A 25,619-nucleotide genomic window follows, 5' to 3' on the forward strand; every position below is an offset into this window, starting at 1 on the left:
CTACGTTCAGTACATAAATACAGCACAAGCCATCCTCAGGACATAGTTACAATACTAGAATCAACCTCATAAATTGAATACAGCACCATAACCAAGCTCATACTATAAATACAGCATCAGAATCAAGCTCATACCATAAATATAGCACTAGAACTAATTTCATTGCATAAATACAGCACAAACCATCCTCAGTACATATTTACAATGCTAGAACCAAGCTCATAACATAAATACATCACCAGAACCAAACTCAGTACATAAATACAACATGAACCATCCTCAGTACATAGTTACAATACTAGAACAAAGCTCATGAAATAAATACAGCATCAGAACCGAGCTCAATACATAAATACAGCACAAATCATCCACAGTACATAGTTACAATACTAGAACCAATCTCATAATAAATACAGTACCAGAACCAAGCTCAGTACCTAAATACAGCACAAACCATCCTTAGTACATAATTGCAATACTAGAACCAGGCTTAGAACATACATATAACACCAGAACCAAGCTCTTAATATAAATACAGCAGCAGAACTAAGCAATCATGATGTGGAGTGCCAATGAGTTGACAACGACTCCTCGGAACATAAGGGGGAGGAGACAGAGCCAGGAGGATGACTCATGTAGCATCACAAGACACTTCTGCACAGAGGAAGAAAATCATCTAGCTGGGCAAACCTAAAGGGTTGATCGCCCCCTGCCTAGATCTACACTGTCTCTGTTCAATCCTGAGACTCACACTGTGTCTGTCATAGGAATACATAGAGAAAAAGACTTCCAGTCCGCACAGCAGATGTTGTAAGAGTCGTCCAGCCAGAGTGGAGGTCACGCGGGCAACAGGGATCGGACAGAATATCCCATATCTGAGACCTATACCTGGTCCCTTAAGACTAAAAGCCTACATTCCCATTTTCATTCTACCTCTATAGAAATCATGTAGCACAGACAGGAATTTATCTTGGAACACATCTTAAAAAAAAGGTCCGTAAAAAAAAACCAAGGCTAACAATTTTTACGTCCTGCCACTACACCCAATGCTTTTCTTAGTACCGGTACTCCTATAAAGTACTATTTTCCTCTCTGCGGGCCCACAAAGTACTAGTGCCTCCACTGTGACCCCTGAAACTTTATGCAATCTCTCCTTTGTGGGCCCCAAAAATTATTTAATGTCCCCTCTGTGGCACCTAAAACTTACTCAGTGCCTCCTCTATGGCCCAGAAACGTATACAGTGCTACCTCTGAAACTTATAGGCTTATAATGCCCTGGTGCCCTTTAATAGCCTCTGAAGGTCATATAGTACACCCTCTGTGGTCCTTGAAGCTTATAAGTGTATAGCACCCCAGTGCCCTTTCTGTAGCCCCTGGAACCTATATAGTGCCCCTCCATAGCTCCTGAAACTTATATAGTGCCCTCTCTGTGTCTCCACTCAGACAGCACAAGTCTCTCTATAATGAGTCTTGCTGGTCCAGATGCTGTTTCTCTCATTGGATAGGCAACCTCATAAACCTCTCTCTTACTCTCAGTTTAGTACTGCTGGAGAGAGGGGAAGAAGTCAGCTTCTGTACTGAGGGAAGCAGCTTCCGGACCAGTAAAAATGTTACAAAGAGACTGCTAGGCAGACTTTTCAGGAAGGCCCAGCAAGACAGCGATGGGGCAGGAAGAGGGGCTATTAGGGCTTTGTAGCAGCCACGTGGTCTGTCTAAGTTCCTATATTGGGGACACACCACTGCTCACAATGCCAACTCATCTCTAGCAAGTATTTTACTGAAAAGCAAGGGATTTGTGTGTAATCCAAATGTTTGCCACGTTGTGCAGGACTCTGACCTATAAAAACTTGATTTCATGTACAGTACATTCTTAGCCTTTATTTTCATAAACAACAGCGCCACATTTGGCCACAGGTTGTGTGTGGCATTGCAGTTCAGCCCCATTAAGATCATATGGAACAGAACTTCACTGGAGTAAAAGAGAAGGGTTTGATTAGAACCTCCTTTAATGTCTAATTGTATTGGCTACTTTAACCTGTGACTCGTGTGTAGAAGGTACAGAACATTACTCATAATGTCCAAAGTATATAGAAAAGCATGTATAATCCTCCAATACCCCATTCATTAGGAATGAGCATTCAATATTAGAATAATATACTAATTATCAATAACCTAAATCTTCGAACAATTTAGACTACGTGCTTTCCTTCTTCATCAATGGTTGTACTGCTTGGAGAGCTGACATACAAAGAAGGCCAAGATATTGAGAATGATATACCACTACAGTAGGGTGCTAAAATATCAGTCTATTACATGACAAACAAGAGATTTATTAAATATTGTGTCATGCCCCAAGCATTGTCCATAGAGTGGGATTGTAAATAAGGATATTATGGTGACAAGACTGTGATCTTGTGTGGTGAACAGTGGTGGCGAAAATTAATGTAAAGACGGACTCTTTTAGATTAGAACTATCAAGTCAATAAATAATGGTCCAAACATGGTAGATCTAAGTTAAGTGGCAGAGGCCATGACTGGACATTACGGAGATACAAGGGCTAGTTGTGGGTTTTAGAGTGCCACTAGAACTTCTGGTACCATTTGTCAAAGAGAAGAAGATGGAGACCAGAGACCAAGATGGTCTCATCTGTCAGGGAAAGGAAAATGATGACCAGAAACCAAAATTGTTCCATCTCACATAGAGAGAAAGACAGTAACGAGGAACTAAGACTGTCTCATCTGCCAGGGAGAGGAAGATGGTGACTAAGAATCATGATGATCTTCTACTTCCTGGCAGATGAGATGTTGACTAAGGACCAAAACTGTCTGATCTGCCAGGGAGCAGAAATGGTGATGAGGAACCAAGGATGATCTCATCTGCCAGGAAGAGAACCAAGGTGGTATCATCTGTCTGGGAGGGAAAGATGTTGACCAGAGACAAAAATTATCCCACTAGCCAGGGTGCAGAAGATTTTGACCAGGAACAAAGATGGTCTTATCTATCAGGAAGAGGAAGATATTGACCAGGAACCAAGATGGCCTCATCTGTCAGGGAGAGGAAGCTGTTGACTAGGAAAAAAAATTGCTACATATGCCAGGGAGAGGAAGATGTTTGCTAGGGCCAAAATTGTCCCATCTGTCAGGGCACAGAAGATGTTGACCAGGAACTAAGATGGTTCCATCTGCCAGGAAGAGGATCATGTTGATCATGAACCAAGAATGTCCCAGCTGCCACAGAGAGGAAAATGTTGACCAGGAACCAAGACGGTCCCATCTGCCAGGGTAAGGAAAATGTTGACCCAAGACTAGTATTATCCCATTTGCCTGGAAGAGGAAGATGTTGACCAGGGATCAAGAGGGTACAATCTGAAAGGGAGGGGAGCTGTACTTTAGAATATTAACATACCAAAAAACTTTGGAAGTTCTTGCCTCTCTGTCCTATTACTGGCCTAAAAAGATCACTTCACATATCCTTCTTGGTACTATTTTCTATATAGACTTTCTTGTCTTGTTCATTGCTTCATTTGTCCTACAAAAATCAGCCCAGGATTTATTAGTGTAAAGATGTGTTTGTATTTGCTTTTGTCTCATAAATTTAGATAGTTTGCACAAGACCAAGTGCCTGTTATGATACCCTGAAGCACCTAAACCAACAACATGTCTGAAATGACGCACTGACACGAAGAGTTCTGTGGTTTACGTATTTCCTGTTTATATTGCTGAACACTGAAGCCAAACAAATTTATGGCAGAATTAAGAGATTAGATGTTGTGCCTTAAGTAAAGGTCCCTTCCAGGGGCGTAACTATAGAGGGTGCAGGGGATGCGGTTGCACCCGGGCCCAGGAGTCTTAGGGGGCCCATAAGGCCTCTCTTCTCCATATAGGGAGCCCAGTACTATGAATAAAGCCTTATAGTTGGGGGCCCTGTTACAGGGTTTGCATTGGGGCCCAGGAGCTTCAATTTATGTCTCTGTGCAGCATGGTTTAGGTATGGGTACGGGTACAGATACAGATAGAGGGGGGGCCCAGCTCACGTTTTGCATCAGGGCCCCTTAGCCTTTCGTTACGCCCCTGGTCCCTTCACATGGGACGCCCCAACAGCTGTCTCAGCCGCTATCCCTCCTTTGATTTTACAAGTGATAGTCGTCTTGTAAATGGAGGTGGAGCGGGCCAGGGATTGTTCCGGCCACCCTCCTGCATTCAGAGAAAACAGGCAGACACTGGAAGATTGAGCGACTCCTGTTTACACGGCCCGACAGTCGGATGGTTCTCAGGTGAGCTACAAAGCCAGCGACTCTGACAAATGAGCGATGTGTTGCTCAGTGCCCTGTCGGAGCACACTTGTACACAGGACGACTATAGCCTGGATTCACTGTAATAATTTGCATGATAATTGCCCCGTGTGAAGGTACTTTAACTGAGGGATTATATAACCATGATAAACACAAGGGAATAGCTATAAGAGGTGCAGAGGTGGCACTCATGCCCAGACCCTGGTGCCTACAGGTGGAAAGTCCCTTTGCCAACTAAGACACCACTTTTCTAAACACATATACACTCTTTGTAAAAAAAAAAATAATAGCCCCGCCCCTAGATGAAGTTTCATTTTGCTGCAAAACTTGGCATGCGGTTTCATCTCGGGCAGATATACAAATGATTAGAGTTGTGGTGATTAGATGAACAGTCTTGTCAACGGAGGCCTTAAAAGTGGTTCCCCCCTTGTCCTATAAGAGGCTCCTTGTGTGTAGTGACCTCTTCTTCCTCTTGTGTAGAGCTTGTTGACCACTAGGGATTGTTTTTACAATCAATGTAGCATTGTGATCCTGAAGCTTTTATGTTACATTGCTGGATATGCAATTAATTGCTTGCAGTGTGTTACTGATCTCAAGGTCTAACTGGGGGACCTTAGAGAAAATGATTCTGGGGTCCAATAATCTATACAGTACTGGTGCATGGCCAATTTTATCAGTATCCTTAATAAAGCCATTGTCTTTGGATACACAGGTTATAGCATTATATTATAAATTATAATACGTTATTTGCAAATCCCCTCTGCAGGAATTGTCTTTGGCGCCATATCAGCTTGAAGTAGGGTTGTCTTCTCCTAGACCTTAAGGGCCCAGTACAGGGTCGGGACCTGAGCACACCAGATGAACCACTGGGCAGTGGACTGTATATTTCACCTGTTTCCTGGCCTTATCCCTCCTTAACTTCTATGTTCTTCTTACATCCTTGAGCTTTGCCATTGCCATCAACGCACAATGGACCATTGGTAAAAAGCCATCCCTTCCATTTTTCTGGGATTGACCCGTGAAATGGACAGCAAACTGAGCGGAACATATACAAGTTTGCTTAAAGTGGGTATTCTTGGCATGTTTCGTGGGTGCTCCCAGGTGGATTGGGGTGGGGCTTAAAAGTGTACCTCAACTTTTCTCCCTTAAATGGGAAAAATTGGCTTCTACCTCATTGGGGTTTTTTTTTGCCTTTCGCTGGATCAACATTGGAGGGTAATATCTATGCTGAACTGGATGGACATATGTCTTTTTTTGGCCTAACATGCTATGTTTCTATGTAAATGTTGGGAAATAGGATAAAAGCAGCCCCATCAGATTATTCTGTTTAGATAATCTAATCTGGACTGAGGGATGTGATTACACATCTTTAAGTGGGGGGGACTTGTCATTTTGATCATGATAGTAAACTCACATTTGAAATGGGGACCAATTTAAAACATTGGTAGATAAAATGGTAATTAAAATAACGACTAATTAAGTTATTGTAGTATATAGCACAATTAATAGTGACTTATTGGTCACTAACTTTTCAAACAAGTTGTGCTTATGTGATAGCAGTGTGATAACTAGCAAAATGGCAATTAATGTTTTTTATCTAAATGCTGAAAAAGGCGCTGACTACCAGGGTCTCCATTCCTCCTATCTTGCTGTTCACTGCCTGTGTAAGGGGCTCAGATGATGTGTCCATGGATAGCATGAGGGTGACCTCTACTGGCAGTCATACATTACTGCATTTTGTGTATCTCTCTATTATTCAGAGATGAGGTGGGATGTCTGGAGGATGGAGAATGGTAGAGAGGTGCATGGACTCAATGTGCTCGGTTAGGTTCTGTAAGAGCTGGACACAAGGCTGAGAGAGCAATAAGCTGTAAAGCAATCCCAATGGTACTCAGCCACGAGAGACTGCATTGCAGGGAGAGAGTTGCAAGAGGAGTGAGGAATTGACTGACGGAGCCATAGGAGTCACTTCCTGGAGATTCTGTGCCTGCAACAGAGAGCCAGTGGCACGAGAAAGGAGGGAGCTTGTAGCTGAAAAGTGCAGCCCCATAACCCCCCAGAACTGACATCGCTGAGAGAGCAAAGCTGCATGGACTACAGATAGAGCAACTACTACAGAGAGTCCACCTCATCCTGCAGCTCTGTGCATCGAGGTACCCTCAACAGACGTCCAAAGACACTTCACATACACTACAGTACCAAACACGCTAGAGATACGTAAGTGAGGTAGGTCCTCAGGAAAAGGCCCAACCTGTGCACATGGATAGTGACTTAAGCACGGGCCTGCCAGTTAAAAATATGCAAGCTCAAACTAATGCTAGGAAAAAACATATTTATCCATGGACAAGATATTGGACAACATTTGGGTCACTTTTGGACTGTTTGCAGGCAACTGCCGCTGCTGGGTTGAACCGTCCGGTGGGCTGTTTTATAATTGAAGTGTATTGCTGATTTTTGTGATTTATAAAAGATTTTTTATAATATTCTGCCCATGTTAGATTTGCACATATCCTTAGTTAGATTATAGAATCCTTCTGTAATAACTTTATATCGCTTATCTATTAATCATGTCCCCACCTCGACACCCGCTGTCAAGTGATTTTATTTCTGTGATGGTAGATGGCAAGAATAGGAATGAAGGAGGGAGATGAGTCATCCTGCTTACTGAAGTCTATGAGAGCAGAGAGGATGGGGAAGAGAAAAAGTAGGAGAAGGAGAGAGTCACACAGACGTGCTGTTAGTGCTAATTATGAGTTATTTGCTGCTATTTATTCATCTCTCCACTGTTCCATCCTGCAATACACTGTCCTACATGCTAGTGTTTAGCTTTTTATGTGTGTGTGTGTTATAGCCAGCTAGACAGTAGAATCTGCAGTTCTTTTTTCCCTATTGTATAGAACACAGCACAGCAGCTAGGCTCCCCCTACCAGTTCTGTGTATATAGAAAATGGGAAAAAATACAAGATACAAGTCATATAATGGCCAGAAATAGAGTTATTCCTCATGTACACACATGGCAGCCTATTCTGAAGATTCCATCTGAAAGGTCAGGCACACTTTAAAGGTTTATTTATGAGACTTGACAACGCAATGTAATGCATCCTAGTCCCTGTGGAGGTACTGCAGGGAAAATGACCTCTTGCTGTAGATTAATAGGACTGCATCTTTCTTGGGATCAGTGAGGGACCTAATTAACAGCGCACTTTGTGAAGCTGAGCTGCTGCTATTTAGTTTCAGTTTTCCGTCAAGGTTTTCCTCACTTTTGACAGTATGAATAATACAGCACGTGGCGCTATTCTTGCTGCGAAAATGACAAGTCAATGAATTTCTGACACAATGATATGACACTGCGTTGTGCTGTGCTAGCGATATGCCATGTCAATTGCAAGTGATTGGGCCCTTACCCAGGCATCCAGTTTGCATATTTCTATGGCATCTCTCTTGCCATTGGGGCACAATGATATTAGCATGTCACATGGAGGTGTCCTAGAGCCACAGGTAACTCCTATGTAGTGTTCTAGTCATACCATGAGATTTTATGTAATTACCATCGTAACAGGAAATGACTACTACTAATAATCTTGGCCTATATATTCCAAGTCGTTCTGTACATAGTGACAGCTCCAGAGTCACAGTGTTGCCCCTGGAAAGACATGTCCCTGACTATATCATTATAGTACTGTGGCGTAGCTGCAAGGGGTGCAGAGGTTGCATTTGCCACTGGGCCCTGGTGCCTAAGGGAGCCCGAAGGCTTCTCTGCAACATAAAAGAAGAGCAATGCTATGAATAGTAATCAACGGTTTGGGGACCTTAGTTATGCAATGGAGCCCGCGAGCTTTACTTTACACCCTTAAAATAAGTTCATATTAAAAAGGAATATCGAATTTTACAGATGAAAAGTAACTTTTTGCACCTTTACTAATATGAAGAAACAGCCAGTAATGGGATTCCATACAAATGCAGAAGACAGCTAAGTCAATACAGAGCTTTAGGAGAGTTTCCAGGCAGAGGTGTAACATGAAGCTCCTGAGTCCCAATGTAAAGTTTTAATAGAACCCTTTCTGCCATGTGCCATTCCTAATACTTTAGTCTGCTTTCTTCCGGGAAATGCCACATCAGTCTATATGTTCTATTTGGTATTGAACTCAAAAGTATGACAAAAGCACTGTTGAATTCCCAAAATGCCAGATCCGGGGATTATTCTAATTGCCAGATTATAGTCGGGAAGGAATTTTTCCCTTTAAATAGGGAAAATCGGCTTCTTTCTCATTTTTTTTTTACCTTCTTCTGGATCCACATTGGGAGGGGGGGGGGGGCTGAATGGACATATGCCTTTTTTCGGCCTTACATACTATGTTACTGTGTATTAAAAAGTCCTTGATTATTACCAACCAGTTGTGATAAAAATACATGTAGAATCTGGGGATGCTGCATTTTGCCCCATCCCTTGAAGAAGCTGGGTCACCAGTGAAACATGTTGGGGGTGAATCTTTTTGATTTTTAGTCGCTGGTAGCGATCTCCCTGGGTCTTCCACTGCGGATAGCAAGGCATGAGTTCTATGTTCTTCTACTCAACTGGATCGCTACCTTTATATAATTATTGGGGATTCTATTTCTCCTGTCTATGATATTTTTTACCTTATTGCCACTATGTGTTATTATCACAACTGGTTGGTAATAAACTTTGAAATAAACTTTTTTTAATGCATCTGTAAGGAGATGGTTAGAAGGCTGGGTTGGTGAAGCAAGTACTTCCCATGTTGATATTTATAGTGTCATTTATGCTATCAGTAATGACGGGTGTTGTGGCAAGATTCTTTGTACATTGCTGACCACTAGTGTCATTGTTTTCTTTTCAAGTTTTTTATATGTAGTGTAAATGATCTGCTCTGCCATTGGCTGTGGTGGGTGACAAGGGTCAAGTCATCATAACGTGTTTAAGTCACTGGCATAACTATAGAGGATGCAGGGGATGCGGTCAAACCCGGGCCCAGGAGCCTTAGGGGGCCCATAAGGCCTCTCTTCTCCATATAGGGAGCCCAGTACTAGGAATAAAGCATTATAGTTGGGGGCCCTGTTACAGGTTTTGCATTGGGGTCCAAGAGCTTCAAGTTACACCTCTGGTTTAAGTTAATTGGCTTTTAGCTGGTACTCTAGGGAGAGTCGACTCATGGCTCTGCCATATGGGTGCTGTCTCATGCCCTCTGGCACAGACTTCAGTTGGTCAGTCTTGTGCCTGAAGAAAGAAGCCAAGAAACATGCGAGTTTCCAAGTTCTGGGGAAATCTCTGTACCGTTGAGACTGATGGGTTTTGGTGCCTTCGATGACTGTAGTAACCCGCGAGACTCACCACTGTGATTTGTGACTGAAGTATTGCTACAAGGACTTTGCAGTGAGTTGTTCATAGACTGGTAATGTTATTAGCATCGGTTCGCTGAGAGGCCGCGGCCTTAGGCCAGAGAGACCGTCCTTCCTCGATATTGAGGGTAACACACATAACTGTTATTAATGGACTGCATGAAAAGCTGTTCATGCTGTTTATGGACTTGCACCTCCGATAACGCCTTTGGTTAAATAAACCGTTAAAGCATTCTGGCCAAGCCTGCCACTGCTCTATGCCACAAGTCTCTGCCCATCCTGCAGGCATGTCACATTGGTATGGGCCAGTGTGAGAGAACTGGGAGGTGATTCCAAATCCTGCCGTTCTCCAACGTGGGCGGATACTCAGGAAAAGGCACAAGTTAGAGAAAAGCCCCTATCCTCGAACCTCAATGAAGGCCAGCGGGCAGGAACGATTATCGCTGGGATGACCTGTTGGAGATCTGTTGCCCCGTGTAAAAGCCCCTTAAGGTCGGCATCACACGGGCGTATTTGCGCGCATATTTGCACATGCAATATGCAGAGAATAGAACCCATTGATTTCAATTGGCTCATTCACATGCACATATTTTTCCTGCGCGTTTTGGTCATGCAAAAAAAAAACCCAACACCCTCTAATTTCCTGCGCATTTGTGCAGCTAAACTCTCCATAGGAGTCAATGGTAACGCTAGAAGATTCGTGAAACACTGCATAATTATGCAGGAAAAAGAACACATCTGGAACTCATTAGACTAATTAGTCATTTCAATCGGTGCATATTTTTTCGCCGCGCACAAATGAACACGCCTTTACGTTTGCAAGGAGTATAGTAAAATACACCAATGCGCGCATAAAAAAGCATCATTCATTCTGCAAAAACGCTACCTTCATGTGCGTGCAAAGTCGCAAATATCAATATTTGCAGATGACACTAAATTATACAATATAATTAATGCAACGGAGGACAACGTGCGGCTACAAACGGACCTGGATAAGCTGGGGGGTTGGGCAGGAAAATGGCAAATGAAGTTCAATGTTGAAAAATGTAAGACTATGCACATGGGCAGGAGAAACGGATGTCACCAATATTTACTTAATGGGGTACCGCTAGGGAAAAGTGATATGGAAAAGGATCTGGGGGTATTAGTGGATAATAGACTAAACTGGAGTAACCAATGCCAGTCAGCTGCTGCAAAGGCAAATAAAGTCTTGGGGTGCATTAAAAGAGGTATAGGGGCGAAGGACAAGAACATTATCCTCCCCCTATATAAGGCACTTGTCAGGCCCCACATGGAATACTGCGTACAATTCTGGTCACCGGTGCTCAGGAAAGATGTCACAGTGCTTGAGGGGGTTCAAAGAAGGGCAACTAAACTAATACATGGAATGACGGGACTGGAATACCCACAGAGGCACCAAAATTGGGATTATTTACTATAGAAAAAAGAAGGTTAAGAGGCGATCAAATAACCATGTATAAGTACATGAGGGGACAATACAAGGATCTCTCCCATGATCTGTTTACACCCAGGACCGCGAAGGTAACAAGAGGACATCCGCTACGATTGGAGGAAAGCAGGTTTCATCACCAACATAGAAAGGGATTCTTTACTGTAGGAGCAGTGAGACTGTGGAACTCTCTGCCTGAGGAAGTGGTGATGGCAAAATCCATAGAGGAGTTTAAGAGGGGACTTGATGTCTTTCTGGAGAAGGACATTATAGGATATAAATCTTAGGTTAATTGTCAATCCGGGTATACAGGCAGGTAGGAACTATTAGGGGTTGATCCAAGGAACAGTCTGATTGCCATTAGGGAGTCCGGAAGGAATTTTTCCCCAAAAGGGCTAATTGGCTTCTGGCCTTGGGGTTTTTTGCCTTCCTCTGGATCAACTCAGTAGGATAGACAAGCTGGACTAGATGGACATTGTCTTCATTCAGCCTTACATACTATGTTACTATGTTACTATGTATACACTGGTGTGAAGCCAGTCTAAGTGTACAGAAGCCTCTTGAACATTTGCAACCACTGGAATCCGCCCTTCCTTATTTTTCTTCATCGGCCTGCAGGAGGCGCCCTTGCCAAGGTGGGGAATTGGAAGGTTAATTGCTTGCCTACCGCTTGGCATCGGGAGTATTGTTCACTGAAGTTTCAATGTCCTAGTCAGCAAAGAAAGACCTTTGTTACTATTCTACAAAGGTTGTCACTGACCCCGGCGTCCAAGTAGCCTGCCGTCCGCGGGGTCATTCCTCTGGGAGGCTCATTGTCCGCCTCTCCAGGGTCCTGACTTCTGCAGTCTCAGGCTGCGGGTAATTATATTGCCTCTACAACCTGACATGGAGAAGTAATAGAGTAAGAAGAGACTTATTTGCTGCCGTGATGTTGGAGTAAGTAGCTGTAATTGCCACTAAATCATCTGACTAATAAATAAACAGCCGGATTATACAAGTTTTGGAAGATCTGCAGAAAACCGAGCCAGAACTCCACAGAGTGCCGTACGTCAGTGAAAAGGAAATCAGCGCTGCCAGCCTGGAGAGAGTCCAGAAAGTCCGGAAAAAAGTTCATTACTTTTCGCACGCTAGGCTGTATTTATACAGGCAACTGCAATGGCGGTCAGAAAAAAATCAGACCCATACCGCACGCGTAAATCTGCGTTTTTTCAGTAATTGCAATACATTTTGACAACATATCGTATCGCTGTCCATGCGATTTTCATGTGCGTTTTTCTCACGCATGAAAAAAGCGCATTATAAAAAATCTAATGTTGTTCTAATAGTTAAAACAAAAAAAAAACACATCATACGCGTACCCGTTGCGATGCAGTTTTTTCATGCTTTTTTTCATTCTTGTACAAGAATCGCCGATTTGAAAAAAAATGCTGTAATTTTTCGATCTCGGACTCAAGAGAAAAGTTGTCCGTGTTTATAAACTCATTAAAAATAATGGGTTTTATTTCCATGCGAGTTCCGTCCATGTAACTTGCGCAAGGAAATCACCTGTCTAAATACACCCTTAGAGGGGTTATGTTCTTCAAATATGGACTTGATACTGTAAATGCATTGTGTGTGATTGCAGCTCAGTCCCATTCAGTTCAATGGAAGTGAACTGTAATACCGGACATAACCTGTAAACAGATGTGGCGCTGTTTGTGGAAGAAAGACACCATGTTTTTCTACTGCTGTACAGCTCCTTTAAGGGCTTGTGCACACAGGGACAAATGCAAGGTTTTAATACGGGTTTTCCAAGTATGGCGGTGCTCAAAATGGAGACGGCAGAATGCCTCCAATACTCACTTTGCCAAATATTTAGCATGTATTTTTTACAGAGGGCAGTTTGGGGATTAGTCAGAATATAATACCTAATATCTCTATGGATCGTGGGTGATGAAGGGGTTAAAGCAAGCATGTAATTCCTGGACAAAATTCTTTCCTGGGACAGGAGGGTAGTTAGGTATATTATCTGCAGTATTCTTCTCTGTCACCACTCTAAGCCACAAGTTCCAGGCCCCATTTTTGGTGACTGAAAAAGACCTGCCGCAAGATTTAGTGGTAGTAGGCACTGAGGTTTCTGTTTGTATGGTAAGGCGCATACTCTACTGACCCAAACGCACAAGAAAAGTTGGCTACAATATGCTCAAAACCATATTAATAAAACTATAGAAATTTGGGGATTTTGTTCTGTGGAGCGATAAAGCAAAACTTTTTTAGGGCTGTGGATCTGCGATACATCTGGAGGAGGAAGAAGGAAGCAAAGTTGCAAAAGAACACCTGCCTACAGTGAAGCATGGCGGTGGCTCGGTGATGCCCGGGGGCTGCTTTGCATCCTCTGGCACTGGAAACCTGCAGCGTGTGGGGAACAACATGGATTCAATCAAGCATCAGGAAATCCTAGGAGAAGACATCATGCCTTCTGAGAAAGCTGAAGTTTGGGCATCATTGGGCATCAAGAGACTTGTGTGGTGCAGAGTGCTAAGCTCTTGCTCAATCCCCGCATGGTTCAGGTAGCTGGCTCAAGGTCGATTCAGCCTTCAATCCATTCTGAGGTCTGTAAAATTGGTACCCATTTTGGTGGGGGGTAATAAATAAATTACCTGAAAGCACTGTGGAATAAGTTGGCGCTACACTAATAACAAGATGTATTTATTTAAGATTTATTGGACCTTCCAACAAGACAATCATCCCAATCAAAACTCAAAGTCCACCAAGGCTTGGCTTCAGAAAAAGTCCTGGAAGATCCTGGAATAGCCGTCACAGTCACCTGGCTGAAACTCCTTATGAAATCTCTAGTAGGATGTGAAGACGACAGTTGCAGCAGACAAACCCAAGATTAGTGACCTGGAAGCCATTGTCCATGAGGAATGGGTAAGATTCCTCAGGAACGTCATCAGAAGCTGCGGTCTGGAGGTGCCTCACGTTTGCAGCAGGTCCTAACAGCAAAAGATGCTCCACTGAGTACTAAAGATACTTGTCATGGGGGGTGGGGGGGATAATTCTGAGACTGCAGGAGTCAGTAAATGTGGCATTTTGTTGGTAAGTTTCTAGAAGCCACTTGTTACATTAGTTGCGTTGAGCTCTTTAACACTTTCCAGTCCACTGTCTGACGTCTGAAGACATTTTATTTGAAGGCTGTACAGCTCTGATGTCAGAAGACGTCAGGCAAGGTATTCTTACTGTATATTACTGGCCGCTCTGTTGTCGGGGGCCTCTTCAGCATGTCCGATACCACATTATTGGCTCTAGCCAGCAGATGGCGCCATTGTATAATGGCAGAAAGAGAAAGTCCCTTAGGAAACCTTGAATCCAAAATTGGATTGCGAAGGGTTAAATTGTTCTTGCTTGATTGTTCTTTTTGAAAACAGCTGAAAGTTTGTAAATTTGGCAAACAAATGTGATTTGCAATGGGAGGGTGCGTGTGAATAACTTTGATTGTAACCGTACAATTACATCGCTATATTAGGGAACTGCCGAGTCAGCAGTTTCTAAAGGAAGTTATTATTATTGCTCATTTTGGGGTAAATGTGAACAATGGATAATTCCCTGCAGCCCTGTTTATGTTACTGGAATCCCCATATTGTTAATGAGAATGATTCTTATATTCAGCAACTGCTATTTAGTCAACTTTATAACTTATTAGAGAAGGTTCGCCAAATATGACCCCACGATTTAATTTTTGAGTTACGTGATATTTTCATTAAATCTTATTTATGTGACTTACAGTTGTACATTATGAATGATTATGCAGCAAATCATTTTAATTTTTAATATTTTAATCTTCCCTCGAACAAGTATTTTCTGCAGCTCTCAACATAAAGACGGCCAATATATCCCGAGCTGTCTTCTGCAGGCGGTTAGACGAGATTTCGCTCACAACCATAGTTAGTCAATGTCACCTCTAGAGTCCCAATCATCTCTTCCCCATCTAATTCCATGGACTATCCCACATCTGTCCGGACGCTGCCCCTATTCTCTCTATCAGAGCTCGGAGTCCCCACAGGACTTCATTAGAAGCCAGAGCGGAGCACAGGGGCCACGCTCTGCATAGCATTAATGAGAGGTTGGCGTGCTCGGCGGGGAGGCGTAATGTTCTGCCAGAATGAGAAGAAGGGGATGCTATAAACAATGCCTACAGAATAATGCAGCTGAGTGCAATAGCCATCCAACCCGTGAAAGGTAGATGTAATTGGTACTAGTGTTTAGAATTTAACCCCCTCTCTCCCAGGCGTCTTGCTGGCCATAGACGAAATATTACATCAAAGCCGGACGCCAAAAAAACCCCTAGTCTGGATCAGGCGTAATAGTTGTCCAAAAGGACGGATATACACATTAGTTATAAACTTGGAAAACAAAAGGATCAATAACGAAACTAAACAACGGAGAACAGGGAAATCTCACTTTGTCATACTAATACGGGAAAACCTTGCCTAAAAGTGGGGCGATTGCCCTTAAGGGACAGCCCCACATCTGGAACCTAAAGGGCTACCTACACTATCCCTAGATGGTAGAGGAGGTTACAACTGACAGCTGTAAATATCAATAGCACTAAGTAGCAAAAGTACAATATTGGATAATAAGTGTTAATACCAGGGGGTGGACAAAAATATGGAAACACTGTACAAAATGCATGCCTTAAAATTGGTCTCTACATTGAAATATGATTAATACTCCCATGTAACGTAAGTGGAAGTCATATGACACAGATGTGAACATCTGTCTGAGTAACAAGGTTCCATTGGTCAGGGGTTTGAGCCACTTAGCTGCTGCTACCAACTGGCTCCCAAAAACACCCAGAGCAGGGCAAGAGGTAAAGTAAACACAAATTTGGTGAGAAAGCTCTCAGCCAAGCAGGGTTCAAAGGGGCAGCTCAGTGCTAATGGTTAAAATTCCATGCATTTTGAATGGTGTTTCCATATTTTTGTTCACCTGCTGTATCTGAGTCAGAGAGGACTCAGAGGACATGGACCACACTAGAACTCCACTATGAAGAGAAATAAGTGGCGCCTCTGGGAGGAGGGGCTGGAATATATATACTATTAAAATGGTTGATTGGCCGGCTCGGGAAACCCTCTTCCCGCAGACCAATCAAATCCCACACTGACAGATGCATGCTTACACGCTGGTGCCCAGCTCTGAATGACAGGCCACACACGCTGATGCTGTGGTCACATGCCCTCGGCTAACATCGTAACCTCAACCAAGAACCTCATCTGTGTTGCGGTCGGCGCGCTGCAACACTGTTACTGCCGGCGTGTCCCGACATCAAAGACATGACCAGAATTCAAAGGGCCCCATAACCAGGTCAGGGTTTGGCCTCTAAAACTTTCTTGCCAGCCACATGACTATTGTTTATTGATAGATAGTGTTATGGCAGAAATCCACAAAAGTCATCACACTGTGAATGGATGTGAGTGACCCCATTTGTCTTTGAGACCCATTATAGCGGTTGAGCGCCACAACCTCTACTCAGGCATGTGACATCACGTTCATCGGTCATGCGGCCTGAGAGAAGCTCAGTCCCATTCAAGTCAATGGGATTGCTCTGCTATACAATGTACAGCTGCTGCGCTTGGTAAGCAATGAAGTGGCCACAGTGCTCGCTCAAGCGCTGCTGTCATTTCAACAGCTGATCGTGGGGGTCCTGAGCAATGTATCCCTACTGATATAATATTGATGACCTACCCTGAGGATAGGTCAACATCTTACCCTTGGGAAGCCCCTTTAAGAGGTTAAAGGGCTTGCCTGGGACTTTTATGAACTTTTACTATTGATGACCTATCCTCATGATAGTGGGAATGAAAGCAGGTGGCTGAAAGAGATCTCTGGTGTACTCTGCCTTCATTCACTAAATGAATATGGAAGCACAGGAGTGATAGTCGTTCCATGTAAAAGTACCCTAACTAGAAATGGATGAATAGGGAACACTCACTAATAGACTAAAATGGCCACCTTTTGCCGGGCTGGGGCAATCCTAGATTCTTGCCTGGACTCTCCTCCAGTCTATTCATGGGTAGAGCTAAATACAATCCACTCAATTTCTTCCATTTTTTGGGAACTGGTTCCAGTAAGCTCTCTTTCCCCAGCGGGAGGCGAGCTGCCTAGAGCTTCTTATGAATATTTACAGCTTTCGCACTTTTTTCCTTGCTTAAAAAAAGTAATCTCAGCAGGCATCTAAGTAGAGCTTTCTGAGTTTGAAAAGTTGTGTGTCCCATCCTCCCCTCCTGCTCACTCCATATCACATCACAGCTGTATACATTGTAAACCCACTTCTCTACTCGGGCCCTTCCTTGTTTTGTACTGCCTGGGAGAGGGAGTTGGGGAGGTCATGTGAGGACCTTCAGTGGTTCAGTTGTTTTCAATTTGCTCACAAGATCCTTATCGCCAATAAATGTCAAGAAACCTCCTTTAAAATAATCTCCCGTTTGTATAGGGAGTCCTCCCTCCTCCCTGCTCCATCGCTGGTTCCCAACGGTTTTGGAGATGTGCTGGAGGTGTGGAGCACTGGGAGGGTCTATGACCCACATTTGGTGGAGATGTCCACCGGTCTATAGGCTCTGCAGCTAATCGCAGAGATAACAAGGATTGCTATTTCTAATACTCCCGAGACTATTCTTCTGTTTTTGATCCCCATAAGTCACCCCCGATAGAAAAGATCCTTAGCGAGTTACCTAATCCAATTAGCCAAGAATGTCCTTCCACATTCCTGGAAAAGTAGTAATCCTCCGACGTTGGAGAAATGGTTCGCATTGGTATCTGTTTTCAACAGAATGAAAGTTTTAATATCTTCCACCCCTACAGGATGGAATTCCAACAAAATGACTTACCGCCATAATCAGAATTAAGGATTACACGTTGTCCTATCGGGGTGTTCGTTCACCCTGATTTATCCCCCAATGGGGTTGGTCTGCGCTGCTGCACCAAGGTCGAAAGTAATGAATTTGCTTAAGCCATTTACTCATTCTACTGCCTCTGAATTGTTCTTTCAGTCCTCCACCCCGCTGGGTCACATGCAAAATTGTATATGCCCACATGAAGGCGCTCTAAAGCCACAGAATCAATGTATATGCTGCGGGTTTATAATCTACACCGCAGGGTAATTATACTGCGGATGTTTTCTGCTACGTGTGGATAAGATTTCTGTTAATCTCATCCAAATTGCTTGTACTGTCAAAAACTGCATATTTTAGTGGTTGAATATTCCACAGGAGGACATATTCCATAAAGCTGTTCCGGAATATTCGTCCTGTGAAAAGGTCCCTGTAGTGGGATTTACCGCCTCCCTCCGAATCCCTTCGAACTACAGTATTAAAGGTTCCTTTAAACAGGTGTATTTGCGTGCCAAACGTGGAGAATAGAACCCATTGCTTTAAATGAGTGTGTTCACATTTTTTGCACTATACCCACCGCATGCTCTACTTTTCTGTGCATTTGCACACCAAAGATCCCCATACAAGTCATTGAGGGTGCGCAAATGCACAAAGGGATACATAATACGCTGCGTAATTCTAAAGAACACATCTGGAACTCATTAGACTAACAAGCCATTGCAAGCGGGGTGATTCTAAAGTTTGCCTCGCGCTACTAAACATGCGGTGCATGCGGGAAAAGTACAGTGAAATGCGCCGATGCGCGCTCAAAAAAGCAAAGTTCATTCCGCAAAATCTCAGCGCTCAGGCACATGCAAATGCGCGTTCGCTCGTGTGAAGGAGCCCTAAAGGAAATCTTACATATATTCTCTATGTCCCTGGAATGCTGTCCTAGGTTAGGAAAACCCGGATCGCCTACATTGCTATGTGAAGGAAGAGAAGTGACAACCGCTGCGAGCACTTTTCTTGCTCGGAGCTATAGTGTCATATTTTTTAACCCCCCATCCCTTTCCAGGTCACTTCCCCTGGGGTTCTGCTCAGCAGTTCACATTCCAGTATCATTCAGACCTTAACCAGCTTGTCTGTGATAGTAAGAATCAAAATCCCATCTCTACGCGTTTCGCTGCCCTTACAGCCTCAGCACTATGGTAATTCCCAACATGAACTGTTCTTCCTCCTCCCACCTCCCACCTTCTTTCTGATGCCGCACAACTCTCCCCTGATGCTGCGCTTCTCTTCTTCCCTAGGTAACTGATAAAGCAGTTTCTTAAATGCTGGATTAGCAAAGTTATCAAATTGAATTTCGTCCCCTCGCTGACTAAATAGCAAAAAACAGATTCCATCGAGGGAAAGCGGTAAAAGGCGGAAAGCCACAGGCATTTACAGGAGAGGAAAAATGCAACGGAGAAGAAAGGGAAACCATGAAATGGCAAAGAAAAAAATAGGCCAGGGACACAAGAGAGGATGGGGGAGTTATGAAGCCATCCGAAAGTGCAGCAATTACCTTGTATCGGACTGGTGTAGAGCCGGCTACGCTCCTAGATGTAACCATAATCATTAACAAGCCAACCGGAAACAATAATCGTTAATGATAATCATTATGTCCATGGTACTAAAACCATTGGTCCACACTGATGGAAATTTTTTACTTCAATGCGGACAAGTATCCAACCTAGTACAAAATGCTTTTTGGTTCACTACTAATTAACCTCTTAACAACCACCGATACATGTTATTTTAAAGGGCTGTATTCTGCAGTGCCGTAAAAACAGCGACAGTCAATAGAGAAGGCAGAAGAAGCCATTATTATTACTGCTTTTTCCCTCTCGATTTTCATGTATACAGCAATTAATGTTATGTCGGAACAGTTGATGTGTGACATCATGTGGTCAGTAACTGGGTATCACATGATGGCTGCATCGCGACCTGTTCTCAGATAATGTGCTTATCTCTCCTCCATGCAGCAGAAGGCAATATTTGGCAGTCATAGATAAGTGTGGTGACTTGAGTCACTTTGGCCATGGGCAAATTGTTGGTGCTTAGAGGTGTGGTATTTCTGAAACAGTTGGCTGTTCCCGAACCATGGTATCTAGAGTGAACCAAGACTGGTTGAACCATGGATAGATATCAAGTGGAAGATTGCAGACTGTGGTTGATCCTAAAGGGGAGCATTGTATGACATGTCTGGTATCTCAGCAACGACGTACCGCAGTGGACCAACTGACCCAGCAGAACAACAGCGGGGAAGTTTGACAAATTTCCACAATGACCATGTGGTGTACCTTGCATCAACTCAGGTTCAACAGCCACAGACTGACAAGGATTCCCTTGATGACCCCACGTCATTGTCAACAATGTCTTACGTAGGCTCAGAAAAGATATCAGTGAACCTTGGACACATGGCAGAAGGTCATCTGGAGTAATGAGTCCTGTTTCCTGCTACATCGTATGGATGCTGGGTCTGCGTCTGGCAGAAATAGCATGAAGTCTTATTCCATGGGTGGACCATTGAGGTTCAACAGGTCGGAGCTGGTGGTGTTGTAGTGGCCCAGAGTTAGTAGGGCCCCTCCATAATGTTTTATTTCAGTCTTATGTCGCTGTCTTGTCAGTGTCTGATGTGTAGTATGCATTTGAGTTATGTGTATTGCACCTTTGTAGCCCTGAATGGGTTAATGTCTGAGAAATGTATCATGTTGTGTGTCATGTGACTGTGTCCTATATATGTGTTTGCAAGGATACAAGGTTAGGGAGCGGGGCTTTTTAGTCTGTGGATGCAGGTCAGTCTGGAGTTGTGGCAGGAGTTTGCAAGACAGAGAGAAGTTTTCCTGAGTGAGCCACACAGCCACTAATCGGTTCATGTGTGAAGAGAATGGAGGAAGCTAAGCGATTCCGTTCAGCTTGGCCTGGGATCTGACTGCCCAGGATATGCCGTTGCTACCACTATGGACCGAGTGAGAGAGAAGGACCGTTGCTTAGAGAAAGAAAGGTACTGGAAGAGTGAGTGTTGACCTGTAGAGAGTAGGAGAGAGAGAGAGAGAGTCGGCGGGATCGGAATCACACAGATAACTAGGACTGTGGATTGTCTGGAGCACCCCAAGAATCCTCCCTGTCACACCACTTCCTCTTGATGTACCTGTGCCAAAACTGTTGTTGTAAAGTGGACTGTTGCTAAAATCAAAGTAAACGGACACTACTGACCGTTACCGGTTTTGTCCAGAACGCTATCCCCATGTGTGGACTACTCTGTTCTATCGTCAAGATTCACCGCAGAGGACGGAATGGTGGCGTCACGCGTGACAAACAAGTCTACAGGTAACCCCCGGTTACTTTTCCCCTGTGATCTCCCCCATCAGTAACTTGGCCAGGTCCTGAGCTACCCCCAGGGGAGGAGATGGTAGAGCCCCATGACAAAGCCTTTCTCTACCCCTCTGTCTCCTCGGCTGTGGGCCCACTCCTCGGATGCTGCAGTGTCATGGTTTGGGAAAAGTTTTCCTGGCATGGCCTAGGACCATTGGTCATCTTACCACAATTCTTGAATGTGAACGCTAGTGAACCTGTTAGCTGATCATCTACACCCATATCTTCAGGAAGTCTTCTCTAACCACAATGCCATCTTTCAACAGGACAACTCTCTGTGTCATACAGCTCGGATCACTAGGCAGTGGTTGGAGGAACACGACAATGAATTCTCCATATTGCCTTGGCCTTCAAACTCACATGACTGTAACCCCATTGAACATGTTAGGGATATGCATGAAAGGGCTATGAGATTTGCTCCCACTTTTCCACAAAATCTGCACCAGCTGACGAGCTGCAGGGGGCATGGGATGAGTTGAGTATGTAGGATAATCGCCACCTTGTGTAATCTGGTCCCCAACATCTGAAAACCGTGATTGCCCAAAAATTTAGACCAATCCATTACTCAGTAGGTGTTTCTAGTACAGTGATTGTTCAGTGTAATAATGGTAGCATGAGAAGACAATGCCGCAATCTCCCAGAGCCGGTGTAAGGTTGACGAGGACACGCTTGCGGCCCTTGTGAGAATAATCAGGAAGAGACAGACACACCAGAGACAGAGATAAGGCTTTCTTGTTAATGTTACTGGAAATGTATTAACAATGTAAATTAGCCACACTGGGAAAAGTCCCCAGTCCCAATTCTGCCTTAATATGGTTGAGTTTCTCTTTAGCTCTGCAAAACTCTTCCTTAAGAGTAAAGTCACCTTATGCAAACAAATTCAATGCAATATAATTGCTTTTTATCTGGATGGAGAAGTACTGTACTTGTTACAGACGGCACAGTCCAGGGGTCCTCGGGGTGAAAGCTTTATAGAAATCAAGGTTCACTTTCAGTCGGAAATTTACTTCGTCCCTACCATCTCAGACCCTCTGAGGTTATAGCCTCAAGGTCTTTCAGATCTTTTGCAACGGAGAAGCACTTCCCAGCACTCCTCCCTTCCAATATGAAGTGTTCCGGCTGCCACAGCTAACCCCCACACCCAGTGACTGCGTACCTTCTAAGCCCTGTCCTATGATGTCACCACTGAGCTCTGTTCCAAAAATGGCCGAGATTCAGCCCAAACCTTCTAGGTACCCAAGACATCAGATAAATGGCACAGTACTGTACCACAGTGTGTTGGAGTAGCTGCAAGGTAAGAGAAAGAGTGTAGAGACTGAATGCTTGAGCAGAGGAGCTACCTCCAAGTTGTATTGGGAGCGATAGCCTGTAGAAGAACAGAGAAAGTTCTGCAGGATGAACAAGAACTCCCAAAATGCAATAAGAGAGAGTGGCGGCACCACTGGTGACTGCTGCATTACTGAAGAGATCACTGGAGAAGCTAGGCAGCAGATTGTTTAGAAGACCGCGGAAGCATGTGACTGTGAAACAGGATTACTGGATCGTAATCAGAGTAGGATTTTGGGGAGTGCGTCTACATTGCGTTGTAAGTGAGGCCAGCCTCATTATAAGCCAGATGTTGTACACACGATTAGGATTTGTCTGTTAGTCAACAGGCCTGCTGCACGATAGAGAGTATTCGGACACTAGGTGTACGGAAATAACCCAGAGCTCAACCAGCTTACAGTGAACTTTACTTGGAACTGTGATTGGGGTAGAGCCTGGCTGCAGATATACAAATACAGTTTGCGTGACTTGTTTCTGGATACTGCAAGACATGGAGGGACTAATTTGTTATGAATGAATGGGATAGATTTAAGTGGGATTTATCATTTCTAGTAGCCTTATGGGAAGTTTGTTGTTGTATTAATACCATCTGTTGTGATATTGTAATTATACCATATGGAATGGGGAATATTGTTATTTTCTAGTACACATAATAACAGTAATCATGCTCAGTTAGCCATAGCTAGCATTCCATCACAGTACCGTGAAAGTTATTTGATTCCTAAATTGTTATTTAAGCCATTTAACATTGTTCTTCTAGACTCATTTTTTTAAAATAAGTTTTCTATTTTTTTGTAACTCCGTCGTGTGCACCGTATTCTGTAACCGATGTTGTATTCCACCACCCATAACAGTCTCAGGGTAGTTTCACATCTACATCGGGGGTCCAGGTTTCCTGCTCTGTTTTGAAATCAGGAAAGAGCAATCCCCTGGCGGAATGGCTCCATATTATGATGGAACAAACAACACTGAATGGACCCCATTGACTATAACGGGGGTCGTTTGGTTTCCGCTCAGCTGCCCACAATTTACCAGGAAGAGAAAGTGCTGCATGCAGCGCTCTTTCTTCCATTTTTCTGTGCTGTATCTGCGACAGAACCTCCAAACGGAGGTTCTAACGCAGATTTGAAGCCACCCTTACTGTGTTAGGACTTCTTCAGATGGGCGGGATGTAGTCCAATGGTTTCTTTTTCATTAGCGGTAATCTCAGCCATTAATAGTACGGGCAAGAAAAGATAGGACCTATCTTCCTGCTGTGTTTTGAAACACGCATGCTATGGCGGGGAGTTTGAGTGGTCCAAATCCACCCCCCAACCCCCGGTTAATGCGCAACTACGCTCCGTGGCGGCAAGTGTAGTTGAACATACGCCCATGTGTTTTTGCCCTTAGACCTGTATTGAGTCACAGCACAGTCCTTATTATGACAACTGTCACATTATCAAGGCTGTTTACCCCTCTGACTGGGACTGCTATAATAACTCCAGTTATAAGAGAAATTTGAAGCAAGCTACATGAAAAAAACTGAGGCAAAAAAATTGCAAAGCAAGAAATCCATAAAAATAATAAAATATAAGAAACCCCTATTGACTATGACAATGGTGCTGCAGAAAGCTGAGCATTTCCTGTTTCACCATCCAGCACCTTTTCTGTGAAATGGGTTGCAGGTGCAAAATATACGTAAATTATGGAGAGGCTTTACACCAGTTCAGTTGAACAAACAATGTGTTTGGTTGTGCGTCTGGGTAGCTGGAATTGTCAATCGGAACCAATGAGGTTGCTGGAATTGCTCCATAGTACTGAGCTGGAGAGTAAAATTGGCCTTTTACTTCCCAGCTCGGTCCTAACAACCAATCAGGTTGAATCAGCAAACCCAAACAACCAATCACTTTAAATCAAACAACCCAAACAACCAATCAGGTTGCTGGAATTGTCAATCAGAACCAATGAGGTTGCTGGAATTGCTCCATAGTAGTGAGCTGGAGAGTAAAAGGTTAATATGCGTCTGGGACCTGTGGTTCTATAGGTTTGTGAGCACAGCTTCACAGGTGAGGGTTAAATGAGCTGGCTGGGTGTGGTGTTTCTCCAGCCAATTGCCTCTGGTCTGCTGCAGATAAATACCAGCATCTCTTGGTAGTTGATGCTGGTCATTTTAGTGCTTTACTCTGTTGTAATCCCACTCAGAGCTGGTGTTCGCATGCTTGTCTGAGGTGCCTCTCTCTCCTTCCCTGAGGATTGTCTGGACACCTGCTGTCCCTCCCCTCCTTGCATTCTGGGGTGTGTGCATTGAGTAGTATGTGGTACGGTGACTGCGCAGGTGCATGTGCCCGCAGGTTTCTCCTTATGCCTTGGCAGGTGCGGTCTCCAGATGTCTGATGTCTTCAGTATAGTGCTCACTGTGGTCTCAGTCATTGCTTGGTCCTGGATCTATCACCTGCTGAATCTCAAAGCTAAGTTTGTGTTTGCTTTCTATTGTGTTTCTTACGTTATTCCTCTGTCCCACATAGGGTTAAGGCCCTAGGCATGGAGTCGGGTACGTCCCTGTTAGGGTGAATTGTCTGCATTTAGGCACGTCCCCATCCTTGAGGTTTTTTAAATAGGAAAAGAGTTCCAAGGTTTTGGTGTACAATTGTTTTGACACAGTTTGTGTGTTTTTGTGTGAGATCTGTGGGTTACCGATCCAGCGCATCCTGGGTGGACGTGACACAATGCTTTACAGAATGTACGATATAGAATTATATATAATTATTTATATAACTGTCAGGTGGATTCACAACTGGCTGAGTGATCGCACTCAAAGAGTGGTCATAAATGGCTGCACATCCAAGTGAAAGAATGTGTCAAGTGGGGTACCACAAGGCTCTGTCCTAGGCCCAGTGTTGTTCAACATTTTTATAAATGATTTGGAGGAAGGAATTGAGGGGAAACTGA

General features: G+C 43.9%; 1 protein-coding gene across 1 annotated transcript in view; it reads left to right on the forward strand.

Moving 5' to 3' along the window:
- Positions 1-25,619, forward strand: part of GFRA2 (GDNF family receptor alpha 2) — a 64,883-nt gene that overhangs the window by 12,503 nt on the left and 26,761 nt on the right. The gene's annotated exons all lie outside the window — the stretch shown is intronic.

Source organism: Eleutherodactylus coqui, chromosome 2 (genome assembly GCF_035609145.1).
Source record: "Eleutherodactylus coqui strain aEleCoq1 chromosome 2, aEleCoq1.hap1, whole genome shotgun sequence".
Lineage (NCBI taxonomy): Eukaryota > Metazoa > Chordata > Amphibia > Anura > Eleutherodactylidae > Eleutherodactylus > Eleutherodactylus coqui.